This window comes from Ochlerotatus camptorhynchus, unplaced genomic scaffold (assembly GCF_037179485.1).
Source record: "Ochlerotatus camptorhynchus isolate MF236.1 unplaced genomic scaffold, CSIRO-AGI_Acam_v1.1 ptg000434l, whole genome shotgun sequence".
Taxonomy (NCBI): domain Eukaryota; kingdom Metazoa; phylum Arthropoda; class Insecta; order Diptera; family Culicidae; genus Ochlerotatus; species Ochlerotatus camptorhynchus.
The window spans coordinates 8,928,996-8,942,448 of record NW_027040920.1 but is presented as its reverse complement, the minus strand read 5'-3'; the positions used below and the strand labels follow the sequence as shown (position 1 = coordinate 8,942,448).

At 41.6% G+C, this 13,453-nt stretch overlaps 1 protein-coding gene across 2 annotated transcripts in view; it reads left to right on the top strand.

Annotated features, from left to right (window-relative positions):
* The window catches only part of gol (goliath), a 281,563-nt gene that overhangs the window by 78,112 nt on the left and 189,998 nt on the right, over nt 1-13,453 (top strand). The gene's annotated exons all lie outside the window — the stretch shown is intronic.

Here is a 13,453-nt window from a genome sequence, read left to right as displayed (position 1 = left end):
TTTTACTTTCAACACACTTTGTCGAACCCCCCTGTTTTCTGGTGTACACACTGCTTGCACATGTCGAAAAAAAAAACTGTCAATTTAGATTTCAAAACAAAATTGTATCAGGAATCAAAAGTCAATGCTTGGGCAGGCGCGTTTGCTTTTATTATTTTGAATAAAATGAGAAGAAGAAGGCAAAATTTGTGGAGTAGGAAATGGCTGCTCAGGAGGAACACCGGCAAGGATCTGGCTCATCTTGTCCTTCAAGAACTGCGATATTAAGACGGAAAAGGATTTCAAAACTTCGCCACGATGCGATAACAACTTTCGACAAGCTAGGGAGAATAGTTCTCTATAGATCTACATGATTCCTTAAGTTCTGAAAATTTGTGTTAAGATCTCAATTCTGCATATTTCTCTGAAGACCTTCGGACGTCCCTGAAGTTTTATTTCTGCTCTGTGGTAAAATATTTTGGAAGATGAACAAACTTTCCTAGAGATCTGCAATTTTCTCGGTAGCTCTGCAGATTTCTTAGAAGTTAGAAGTGTGTTCTTTAGAAGTTCTGCAAATATCTCTAAAAATTTAAAATGTTCCTGAATCGATGCAGATTTAAGATCCTTAAATATCAACAATTATCTCTGATGTTCACTAACTTTTAATTGTCCCTGAAGATATTCATGATTCAATGATGCAAATGTCACTGAACATCTACACAATTTCCTTAAGTATAAAAAAATATCTAGATATTTTTTAGTTTAAGTTTAAGGAAATTCTTTTTATTTTTTTATTTTGGACCTTTTAACAGTTGTCATTCGGGTCCTTTAAAACTGGATGTTTAATTACATTTTTGTTTTTGATTTTAACCTCTCTCAGATTGTGTTTAAAAGCTGTACTTCCTCAAGAAATTTCAACACTTTTTTGGCCGTTTCCTCATCATCCGCAAGAGATTCTTTTAAGTTGTCCGTTAGCCCTGCTTTTTTCCGCTCCCTTCCTAACTCGATACAGTCCACAAAGATATGTTTAACAGTTAAATGGCTATTACAAAATCTACGTACGGGAGGATCTTCCTTGTCTAGTAGGTATTTATGTGTTAGTAAGGTGTGCCTTATTCTTAGTTGTGCTAGAATAACGCTTTCTTTTCTCGTTGTTCCTACCGCTCGCTTGTAAGGTTTTACGCTATGCTTTACTTCTCGCAGCTTGTTATTACTGGTCGATGTCCATTCAACTTGCCATTTGTGGTTTGTTATGTTTGTTTGTTTATGTCTTTATCAATGTTTTCGATTCTTTGAAGTCAACGCTTTCGATGTCTACATGGGTTGCTTCTAATGCTTTGTGGCTTCTTTATCTGCTCTCTCATTCCCAGCTATCCCTATGTGACTGGGAACCCAGCACACCACTACTTCTGTTCTCCTGCATCTGATTTGATTGTTTATCATAGTTACTTCATCTTTCCAATGGTTTTTAATTCTTCGATTTTTCAACGCAGATACCACACTCAGCGAATCCGTGCATATAATGTAGGCCCCCACTCGCTCTTGGCTTGCCACCCAGCTTAAGGCTTCCTTAATCGCTATACTTTCGGCACTAAATATACTACTAATGTCATTCACTCGTTTCCTTAGTATTGTATCCCTGACCACTACACTAAACCCGCATCTTCCGTCCTTTTTTGATCCATCCGTGTATATCGGCGTGTGGATTCTGTACTTGGTGTTCTTCACTTTTCCAAATGTTCGCTGCAGTTCTGTAGAGCTCGTCCCTTGTTTACAAAGCAAATGTAAACTTTTGTCAACCCGCATCGGTTTCCTTTCCCAGGGTGGACATTTTGCTCGAGTGAAAGTCCTCGTTGGTGGTAATACCAAGTTCAGTTCTTGAAGTACTCTGGTTCCCCTGATAGTCACGGTATTCGCTTCCCTAGCCGGTTCAGATCCCCAAATTTCGCCAGAGCTATCGTCCTCGCCGAGGAAATTCTTTAAAGATCTAATAATTTTTCTGAAGTTATACAAACATCCATAAAGATCAGTGAACTTCCCTGAAGTACTGTAAATTTCTCTTTAAATCCAAGAAAATCAATAAAATTCTGTAGTTTTTAAGTTCTGTGAGTTTTGCTGAAGTTGTGCATTTTTTTTTAAATGAAGTTCTAAAGACTTCTTTTAAGATATACGGACTTCTCTGAAGTTCTTCAGATCTATCTATTTCCAACTTCCATGAAGTTCTGCAAAATCTTGAACTTGCGTACTTCGCTGAGATTTGTTTTTGGAATTGAAGTACTTCTAGTAAAATTTCTTGCAGTTCAACAGATTTCGCTTAATATCTACTCTCCTGAAGTTCTGTAAATACCTTTAAAGTTCTGTAAAGCTGTCTGAAGCTCCGTAGTTTTATTCTCCAGATCTACGAATTACCTTAATACATTTCTCAGTAGATCTGCAAACTTGTCTTAAGTTTTGTAAATTTCTCTGTAGGCTCTCGGGCTACCCTTGACATCTGAAAATGTCCCTGCAGATCTTCTCAATTACCTTAAGTTCTCAAATTTGATCTGAAAATAGTTGAGCTTCCTCGAAGTTTTAAATGTTTCTCTCAAGATCCACAAATTGCATTGAAGTCATATTAATATTCTTTTAAATCGCCGAACTTCCCTGAATTTCTGCAAATTTCACTGAAAATCCATTAAAATTTCTGACATTCTAAAAATGTATCAGAAAATCTGCACACTTTCTTGAAGGGCTTAAAATTTATCTGAAGATCTATGACCATTCTTGTGATTTTTTCAAAAATCTGTAGCTTTGATCTAAAGATCTACGAACTTTTCTGATGTTCAGTAGACCTCCAAACTTCTGTGAAATGCTTTACATTTCACTGTACATTCTTGGACTTTTCTGAAGGTCTGCGTAGTTCCTTGAATATTTGCAAAATGTCCCTTATAGTTTTACAAATTGATCTGAAAATACTATAGCTTGCTTGAAGTTTTGAAAAAATCTTTGAACATTTATCTGAAGATCTACTTTCTCCCTTATCATTTTTTCTGAATTTCTGCAAATTTATTTTAATTTCTGTAAAATTTTCTGAACTTTTGTAGTTCTGTTCTCAAGATCTACGAACTACCCTTAAGCTCAAAAAATTTCTCAGCACATCCCCAAACCTCTCAGAAGCTCTAAAAATTCTTGGTAGGCTCTCTGACCTGGCATACATACTTTGCATGAGCATGAGCATGAGCATGATTGACCACCCACGGTTGCTACTCTGTTTTTGCCAGACCAGCTGTAATTACACAGAGAACCAATAGACGATGCTTGGGACTAGCAATCATATAAACTGTAAACTAGTAAAAACTGGTGATCTAAAACTAGGCAATACCAGCGCCGGCCGCGCCCGAACACAGGTCAAGAAAAGAAGAAGTAGGAATGTGTTGACGTGACACGCGCTTTGATGGAAGCCGAGAACACCTCTGCACTTCCACGAGGAATCACTGGTATATTGGGTAATAGGGTTGGGTTTGCAGCAGGGTTCGTTTTGGTAAACGATAAGCTGAATCCTAACAATCATATAACGCGAAGGAGCTTGGGATTGGACCCACGGTCTTTTGCTCAGTAAGCAAAAACGTTTGCCACTAGGCAGACGAGCTCCTTTTTAATCATCGAGTTGCTGTTATTACCATGTAGTCATGTTAACAAATAAAACGATTGACGAATCTTGAATGTGGATGGGCTTGATCTTCGGTTTGCGGCTGCCGCTCTCCATCCTCGGTCATGCCCAATGCTCGCTAGATCACGCTCTACCTGGTCCGCCTATCGTGCTCTCTGCGCTCCACGCCTTCTTGTGCCAACCGGATCAGTAGCGAACACCAACTTTGCAGGGTTGTTGTCCGGCATTCTTGCAACATGCCCTGCCCACCGCATCATTCCGGCTTTGGCCACCTTCTGGATGCTGGGTTCGCCGTAGAGTGCAGCGAGCTCGTGGTTCATTCTTCGCCGCCACTCACCGTTCTCCTGCACACCGCCGAAGATCGTCCTTAGCACACGTCGCTCGAAAACTCCGAGTGCTTGCAGGTCCTCCTCGAGCATAGTCCATGTCTCGTGTCCATAGAGGACCACCGGTCTTATTAGCGTTCTGTACACCGTAGTTTCTTTTGGAGCTCGTAGTAGGCACGACTTCCACTAATGATGCGCCTTCGTATTTCACGACTCACATTGTTGTCAGTCGTCAGTAAGGATCCAAGGTAAACGAATTCCTCCACTACTTCGATAGTATCCCCGTCTATCGTGACATTACTTCCTAGACGAATCCTTTCATGTTCGATTCCGCCTACTAGCATGTACTTTGTTTTTGACGCACTCCCTACCAGTCCGACCTTTGCTGCTTCGTGTTTCAGGTGGGTGTATAGTTCTGCGATAATGTCCATGTCGTCCGCAAAGCACACAAATTGACCGGATTTCGTGAAAATCGTACCCCGGCTGTTGAGCCCGGCTCGTCTTATTACACCTTCTAGAACGATGTTGAAGAGTAGGCATGAGAGTCCGTCACCTTGTCTCCCCGGCGAGATTCGAATGAACTGGATAGTTCACCCGAAACCCTTACGCAGTTTTGCACACCGTCCATCGTTGCTTTGATCAGTCTGATCAGCTTCCCAGGAAAGCCGTTCTCGTCCATGATTTTCCATAGTTCTGTGCGGTCGATACTGTCGTATGCCGCCCTAAAGTTGATGGACAAATGATGCGTTGGGACCTGGTATTCACGGCATTTCTGGAGGATTTGCCGTACGGTGAAGATCTGGTCCGTTGTCGATCGGCCGTCGATGAAGCCGGCTTGATAACTTCCCACGAGCTCGGTCATTTTAGGTGATAGACGACGGAAGATGATCTGGGATAGCACTTTGTAAGCGGGATTCAAAATGGTGATCGCTCTGAAGTTCATTCTCCTTCCACTCCTCCGGTAGCTGTTCTGTTTCCCAGATCCTGACTATCATCCGGTGCAGGTAGGTGGCCAACTTTTCTGGGCCCATCTTGATGAGTTCGGCTGCGATACCATCCTTACCAGCTGCTGAATGGCATCCTTAACTTCCCTCAGCGTGGGAGTTGGGTCAGTTCCGTCCTCTCCTGCACTGACGTAGTGGTTTCCTCCATTGCGCTGGTCTCCCGTGCCTACGTTCTCCTCACCATTCAGGTGCGCATCGAAGTGCTGCTTCCACCTTTTAATCACCTCACGTCCGTCCGCCAAGAGGCTCCCGTCCTTATCCTTGCACATTTCGGCGCGCGGCACGAAGCCGTTGCGGGCTGCGTTGAGCTTCTGGTAGAACTTCCGTGTTTCTTGGGAACGGCACAGCAGTTCCATTTCCTCACACTTCGCTTCTTCCTGGCGGCGAAAGATGCGGGTCTGCTGTTTCCGCTTCTGTTTATACCGTTCCACGTCCTGTCGGGTTCCATGCTGCAGCATTACCGCCCGCGCTGCGTTCTTCTCCTCCAAAATCGCTCTGCACTCCTCGTCGAACCATTCATTCCGTCGACTTCTTTCCACGTACCCGATGGTGCTCTCGGCTGCGTCGGTGATGGCTGCTTTTACTGTACTCCAGCAGTCCTCTAGAAGGGGCACATCGAGCTCGCCCTCCTCTGGAAACGCTGCCTCGAGATTCTGCGCGTATGCTAAGGCGACATCCGGTTGCTTCAGTCGCTCTAGGTTGTACCGTGGCGGGCGTCGGTACCGTACATTGTTAATGACGGAAAGTTTTGGGCACAGTTTGACCATCACCAGGTAGTGGTCAGAGTCGATAAGTCCTGACGTCGATAATGTCGGAGAAGTGCCGTCCATCAATAAGAACGTGGTCGATTTGCGATTTCGTCTGCTGTGGTGATCTCCAGGTGTAACGATAAGGGAGGCTGTGTTGGAAAAAGGTGCTACGTATAGCCATGTGCTACGTATGGACATGAGGCGGTGAAATCGATGAGTCGTAGGCCGTTCCCGTTCGTTAGCTGGTGGGCGCTGAACTTTCCAACCGTCGGTATGAATTCCTCTTCCAGGCCTACCTGAGCGTTTAGGTCTCCTATGATGATCTTGATGTCGTGGCTTGGGGAGGGATCGTACTCGCGGTCGAGCTGCGCGTAAAATGCGTCCTTGTCATCATCAGTGCTTTCGGAGTGAGTGCACGTTGATTATGCTGAAGTTGAAGAATCGGCCCTTGATCCTCAACCTGCACATTCTTTCGTCGATCGGCCACCAACCGATCACGCGCTTCTGCATTTCGCCTATCACGATGAAAGCTGTGCCCAGCTCGGGTGTGTTGCCGCAACTCTAGTAAATGGTATGATTACCTCTAAACGTTGCCACCATGGATCCTGTCCAACACACCTCCTGCAACGCTACGATGCCGAATCCGCGATCCTTCAGTAGATTGGCGAGTATTCGGGTGCTCCCGATGAAATTGAGAGATCGACAGTTCCACGTGCCGAGTTTCCAATCGCAAGTCCTATTTCGTCGCTGGGGTCGTTGCCGTTGGTCTCGGTTCGTATTCCTCTGTTGCTGATTTTTCGTTGCAATGCTTTTTTTTACGGCTGGCTCGCAGGGCCTGACACCAACCCCCTAACTTTCCGGAAGTCCAGGGTGCACAGTTGTGCTTAGAGTCCTTCACTGGCACTCGGACGTAGATCAGCCGCCCCTAACATCAGGGAACAGACGCTGTTGTGAGCAGAGTTGGGAAAAAAATACCGGTTGCGTACCGGTGCGGTTCAGCAAAGCACAACACGTGTTCTTGACTGCTACACATCGTGTTTGGTTTAGATGCTGGTTGTGTTTCCATCGAAGCTTGTAAACCAACCCGTGTTTCGTTTACACGACACCCCGGTTTATGTTTGGTTTTCGTTTACCGGTAAACGAGTTTGGTATGTAAAAATTGAAAAACAAAAAACCGAACCAAGGTTGTGTACGGACGTGCAAGTGGTGCCAGAATTTTTGTTTTTTATTTTTTATATAATTATTTTAAAATTATCTCAAAACATCTTACCCATGCAACCATTTCAAAATCCAAGATGGCGACTTTCGGTTAGAGAAAAACTGGGAAATACCGTCAAATACCCCACAATATGGGTATTTTTAGAACCGGAATGACGTGTAGGGACCAGAAATCGATATCTGACGCCATTTTGAATTCCAAGATGGCGACTTTTGGTTAGAGAAAACTGGGAATTACCGTCAAATACCCCACAATATGGGTATTTTTAGAACCGCTACGCTATTTAGAAATCCAAGATGGCGGCTTCTGGCTAGAGAAAAACTGAAAAATACTGCGAAATACCCCACAATATGGGTATTTTTTGTATCGGGATGACGTGTAGGGACCGGAAATCAATGTCTGACGCCATTTTTAAATCCAATATGGCGACTTCCGGATAGAGAAAAACTGGAAAATACTGTCAATACCCCACAATATGGGTAGTTTTGGAATCGGGATGACGTGTAGGGACCGGAAATCAATGTCTGACGGCTCCGAGGGGAGAAATGTCGGAAGTGTAGATGCTGTATAGCAAACGGCCCAGCAGACTTCCTTCGATTTGCGGTCGGTACACGTCATCCCGATTTAAAAAATACTCATATTGTGGGGTATTTGACAGCCTTTTCCAGTCATCTAACTAGAAGCCGCCATCTTGGATTTCAAAACGGCGTTAGCAATCGATTTCCGGTCCCTAAACATCGTCCCGATTCCAAAAATACCAATATTGTGGGGTATTTGACAGTTTGGCACTTTGAATTTTGATCATCTAAGCTCTAATTCACTTGCACATTCGGCAGCACTGCACCTCCATTTACAGCTTCTTCGCCAAACCGTTTAACCATGTTCAGCAAAAACCAGAGTCGATGTTATAATAAGAGTCCCGCCAAGAGAAAATGTTGCGATAAAGCAGCACTGTTTGTGATTTATTTTTCGTCAGAGTAAACGGCAACCAGATTTTTTGCGTTAGCATCGGATGACTTTCATTCAGAAATGAAAAATTTCATGTCGATAACGTAGCTTCTGGTAGACAAAAACAATAATAGAAGCTGAAAAATGTTCAAACAAGTGCTTGGTATAACTTATTTGAACTGATGGATTCGGTTGTGTTTTCGAAACCGAGGCCCGGTTTTGGTTTCAGTTTCGTTTACCGTGTAAACGAAATGGAAACTTTGCACTGTGTGCACCATTCGTTCACACGTGTTGCGATTTTGAGGACCGTACCAGTACATGTGTGTACCGGTTGGTTTCCTTGTAAACCAACGGTTGTGAGCCGCTCCTCCTGGAGAACAGACGCTCAGGCTTGCCGAAGCAGGCTTGTCTAAACTAACGTTTATAGATTTTAATACCAACATATACAAACATATTTTTAACACATTTCATAAATAGCTTATTATAAACCTAGAATTTATCCGCCAAAGTTATGGAAAACCTGGAAAACTTTATTTAGCCAAATGAGTGGACACTAGACTGATGCAAAATTTGACTTTCTCGCTCCACAGTGCTTAAATGGTTTCAAATCGGGTCCTGATTGGTCTCCCAAAGTTACAACTTATTTGGTTAGAAACAGACTTCGCACAAGCCATTTGAAGTTTACATGTAAATTACTATGGGAAATCTCAACTTTTTGTTAATTGCCTTCTAGTCTTTTTCCATATTGAGCTGCGAAACAGTTCGATAGCCTTTTTTATAGAAAATTTTCGCAGCTACAACTGAAGATCGGCTGAAGATCGTTTCTATGTAAAACGAGACAGGAAAAAGTTATTAATTATTTAAGAGATTGGTAAACTTATAACATGATCAAGCAGCTGCTCTGTAGGCAACACTGTATTTCACAGTGTGACATAGTAGCCATGATTTTTGTGTCCTATTCAACGCCCCAGAAACACCAATGTTGCCTGCTGAGCAGTTGATTGAGCATGATCATAAGACATCAGCGCATTGAACCATTGATAACTTTCAATCCTTGCATTTAATCAAAAAGTAGTAAAGTTGAAAGCTTTTGAACCAGACCGATATGGTGAATTATTCGATAGACATGAACAAAAATCTTGCTTTTACCATAGTAATTATTATACAAACTTCAAATGCTTTGTGCCATCTCAGTTTCTCACCAAATGGGTTCACATTTTGAGAGGTTAGTCAGGATCCGATTTGGAATCGTTTAAGTATTGTGGAGCGAAAATTTCAAATTTTGCATCACTCTAGTGGACACCCTGTAGATAGAGAAAAACGATTAAACGTCAAAAAAGTCTATACAAAGTCGTCAACTTTAAATTGTTCAAAAGCCAGCGCCGGTGGTGTAGTGATAAGCGTGACTACTTTCTCACCCCAATGGGTCTGAGTTCAATCCCAGCCGAGGTCGGTGGGATTTTGCTGAGGCATAACAATCTCTGGTCACGTCTTTCTTCGGAAGGGAAGTAAAGCCGTTGGTCCTGGCCCATGTGTGTTGAATGGGTGCGATATCCTACGTAGGTGTGGAAGCTGCCTTCCTGCACATTCGATTGCCGGTGTAATTTTACCGAGGTATCTCAATGCATTTGATAGATCAAGTTTTGCCACGATCTTGGAGTGTTGCAATATTTGATGCAGCTTCACGTTGCAAATTTATCCATATGCAGGCATGGAAAATCATTTACATTCATTTCATACATTCATTTACATTCATTTGCCTCTAATTTTTTTCATCAACAGCATTCCGCAAAATGATGTATAGAGCTTTTGTAACTTTTGCTCATAACTCAAATCTGTATCTCTTATGCATCATGAACTAGAGCGGGCAGAACTTGTTACTGTTTTTCAGTGAATGTAAAATACATTCACTGAAAAACAGTAGTGGCTTCTATTCGCTCTGGTTCGTCATGCATCAGACATACGGAATTGACTTTTTAACAAAATTTGTAGCTTATAACAAAACCTACACAAGCTATCTACATTATTTTGCGGAATGCTGTTGATGAAAAAAGTTAGAGGCAAATGAATGTAAATGAATGCACAAAAAAATGTAAATGATTTTCCATGCCTGTCCATATGTCTCATTGTTCTACTTTGTTCTCAAAATAAACACTTACTGTCAAGCCCTCCACAGTATCATTTCCGTTTATATTATCCTACGGTATGTTTACATGCATCTATAAAGATTCAAGATCATCTCAACTCAAATTAAAAAAATAATCTATCGCCTAATTTAATAGCTCTCCAACTCTTAACAGCTCTATCAACAATGCATTCCGTTCGTCCGTTTTTGTCCAGCAGCTCCCAAACCCGAAACGATGCGGCGATCAATAACAAAACAAATTTATATTCACACTCGACAACCCCCCCCCCCCCCTGAGCCCCCCCCACACTCGCTCCAAGATCTTTAAACGACAAAAACATGTGTACCGAATTGCCATCCATTCTCGCTTGGCAATAAGATCAACACTAATTCCGAAACGAGCCGACACCCTCTTTACCACCCGTCCAAAATTAAACCTGAACAGTTCCACAGTTTTTATGAACCATTCAAACCGTGCTGTTGGTATTTACTCAACTCGGAAAGTCGGAAACTATATACCGCGTTGGATTGAGCGGTTTACTCGCTTAGTTGGTCGTAAACAGTTCACTCGGTTCTTCGCTTGGTCGTGGTGTCAAAGATCCCGGCAACGCAGTGGGAGATGTATGGAATGCACTTCCCGCCTCTTAGAGCCGTCGCCCGTTCCTGAACTGGTATCTAGTGAGTTTGCGCTTGAACCGTCCGTCCGTCCGCGTCGCGTCGGTGATTGAACCTTGTGAAAATCTCGCCAGTGCAGTTGAATGATTCATTTCTAGGGCATCCGGTAGCGAAATGGTGACCGTGAGATCGTTTCCATGGAAGGCGTCACAATGCCGTTCGACTTAGGACAGCATTTCTTAAGTAAGCAATTTATCTGGAAACGAAGTTCGATTCCGGATGAGCCGATCAAAATTCCAACCGGCATAATAAAGGCATGGAATTAATAACAGTTCATGATGCAAGCGAACCGCAATAAACCCGACAACGGTGGGAGCTCGCGTTGTGTCGATTACTCCAGAGAACTGTGCATTGTTTTGATCTCTATCAGTGAGTGGAAATCTGCATTCACTTGACTCTCCGCTGCTCCCGGTTTGATAGCAGTCTACAGAGGGGCGGGAGAGCGTAAAGTGCAATGTATTTGTTTTGCTTTTCCTTCGTTCAAGGTAGTTAGTCAGTCCATCTTGTCTCTGGAACCGGTAGGAACGGGAAGGTGTGTGTATATGTGTGTGTGTGTGGAAACTACGAACCAGTGCCGATTTGCTGCAAGTGATGCATTCAAATGGTAAACCCCCGAGGGCGAGAAATCTCATTTCAGCGAAGGAGTGCACTCTCGAGTGTGATGATAGCGACCGAGCGAGCACTCCAGGGTTCCTAATCCGGTTGAGTGCAAATCGATTGCAGATAAAGATACAAAATGGCTCTTTCAAGCAGTGATGAACGGTCTCAACTTGAGCAGCAGCGGAATAGAATTGAACTATTCACTTATTCTAGTTCAATTCAATTCAGTTAAGTTAAATACTGAGTCAATCTGTTTTCTTCGTCTACCTGGCTTTGACGCTCTTAAACGAGCTTTCGCCTGCTGACAACTTAGATTGTCCAACCAATGCATGAATTTGTATATTACATCAAGGCTGGTAGGGAGTCACTTTTTATTGACTTGGTCACTTTTTTCAAGCCAGTCACTAAAAAGTTTTTTTTTAAAGGCCAAGTCACTAAAGTCTCTTTTCTTGAAATAAGTCACTATTTTAACCTTTTTTAAACGTGAATTTATTTCAAGGTTGATCATTCTTCTAAATAGGCCTACATTTTGTTCTATTTTTGAACAATTAGAAGTTGATGCCGGTATAGAGTTTTTTTTTACGTTTAATCGTTCTTCTCTATCTAAAGCGTGTCCAATCATTTGGCTAAATAAAGTTCCCTGAGTTTTTCAGGTTTTTCCATAACTTTGACGGATAATTTCCAGATTTATAATAAGTTATAAATATGTTTTTAACGCAACCGTTTTTAAGACATGACAATCAGTGCTGAAGAAACAGCTTTACTATCACATTCATTAAATGTTGCAGTTGAACACTTACTTAATTTTAGTGAAATCACAACATTTTCAATGTCTTGACCTTTCGTACTAACAAAATTGTGGAAACTTTAATGAAGTTCTGTTGATCTAAGAAAAGCTAGATCTAGAATTCTAGATTGGGGAATTTCATAGATCTTGGGGAAGTCCCCGGAACTTTAGCCCAGACTATTGAATTGATTAAAACAGCAAAAAACGGTTATCTTTCATTCAATTCCACTTAAATAATTTTGGTATCCATGACAGATGCGTATTTCGACTACAGGGTGCAGTCTTCATCAAGTGTCATTTCCACTAAACTATCTTCCACTAGACTGGACATTGTAGTCGAAATACGTATCTGTCATGGATACCAAAATTATTTAGGTGGAATTAAATGGAAAATATCCTTTTTCTGCTGTTTTATTTAAGAATTCCGCTAGCAACCCAATTTCATTACTTCACTATTGAATTGGTTTAAAAATCTATAAGCGTAAGTTTAGACAAATTCAGGGTAGTTCCATGAGGTGCTGAAATAAAACCCATAAGATGTTCCGAAAGATTCAGTACAGAGACTTTCAGAAAATTTATAAAAAACTTCAGAAATATTTTCGGAACTTCACAGAATTCCAGGGAAGTCTAAAGGTGTTTAGGAGAATTCCATTTATTTTAAAGCAGAACCGAGATCTTCATTAGAGTTGAGAGTTTTAATGAAAGTCCGAGAACATCAAGACAGATCAGAGAATTAAAGGGTTGTTCAAAAAAAAATCAAGGAAATTGCAGAAGCGGGAATTTCCGGAAACATTGGTTTGCTCAGAATTTTGGAACGCAATTAAAATTGTATGAACATCCGGAAAATGTGAGAGTTCAAGGGTGTTATTTCATGGAAATTTCAAGATCTAAAAAAATCGAAAATTTAGCTAAGTTGATTAGAGAACATCAACGAAGTACCATTAATTAAAAACAAAAGGCGAAAACTTTTAGCATGCACCGATATATTTAAGAATTCCAGAGAACTTCCAAAAAATTTAGGTATTTTTAGATTGTTTCATTATATTCAGTTAAGTTCCGAGTACTTCGAGGACGATCGGATAACATCAGAAAAATCACATTAACTTAAGGAAATTTGCAGCGACTTACAAGGAGTTCCTTAGAATTATGGGATATTCTGAAAATTCTATGATTGATCCGAAAACTTTAGAAGCTTGAACATTTGATCAATTTAGAGAAATTAAGGTAAGAGTAGAAAACTTCTTCCAGGAAAAAAATAGTGATTTACGGAAGAGTTCCGTGAGCATTTATAAACTTTATAAAACTTAAGGAAAATTGTAGAACTTAAAGGCAATTAAATCAATTTCAGTAAAATGGTGGGTTCTTTTAAAAAAAATACTAAGGCAGGGCATT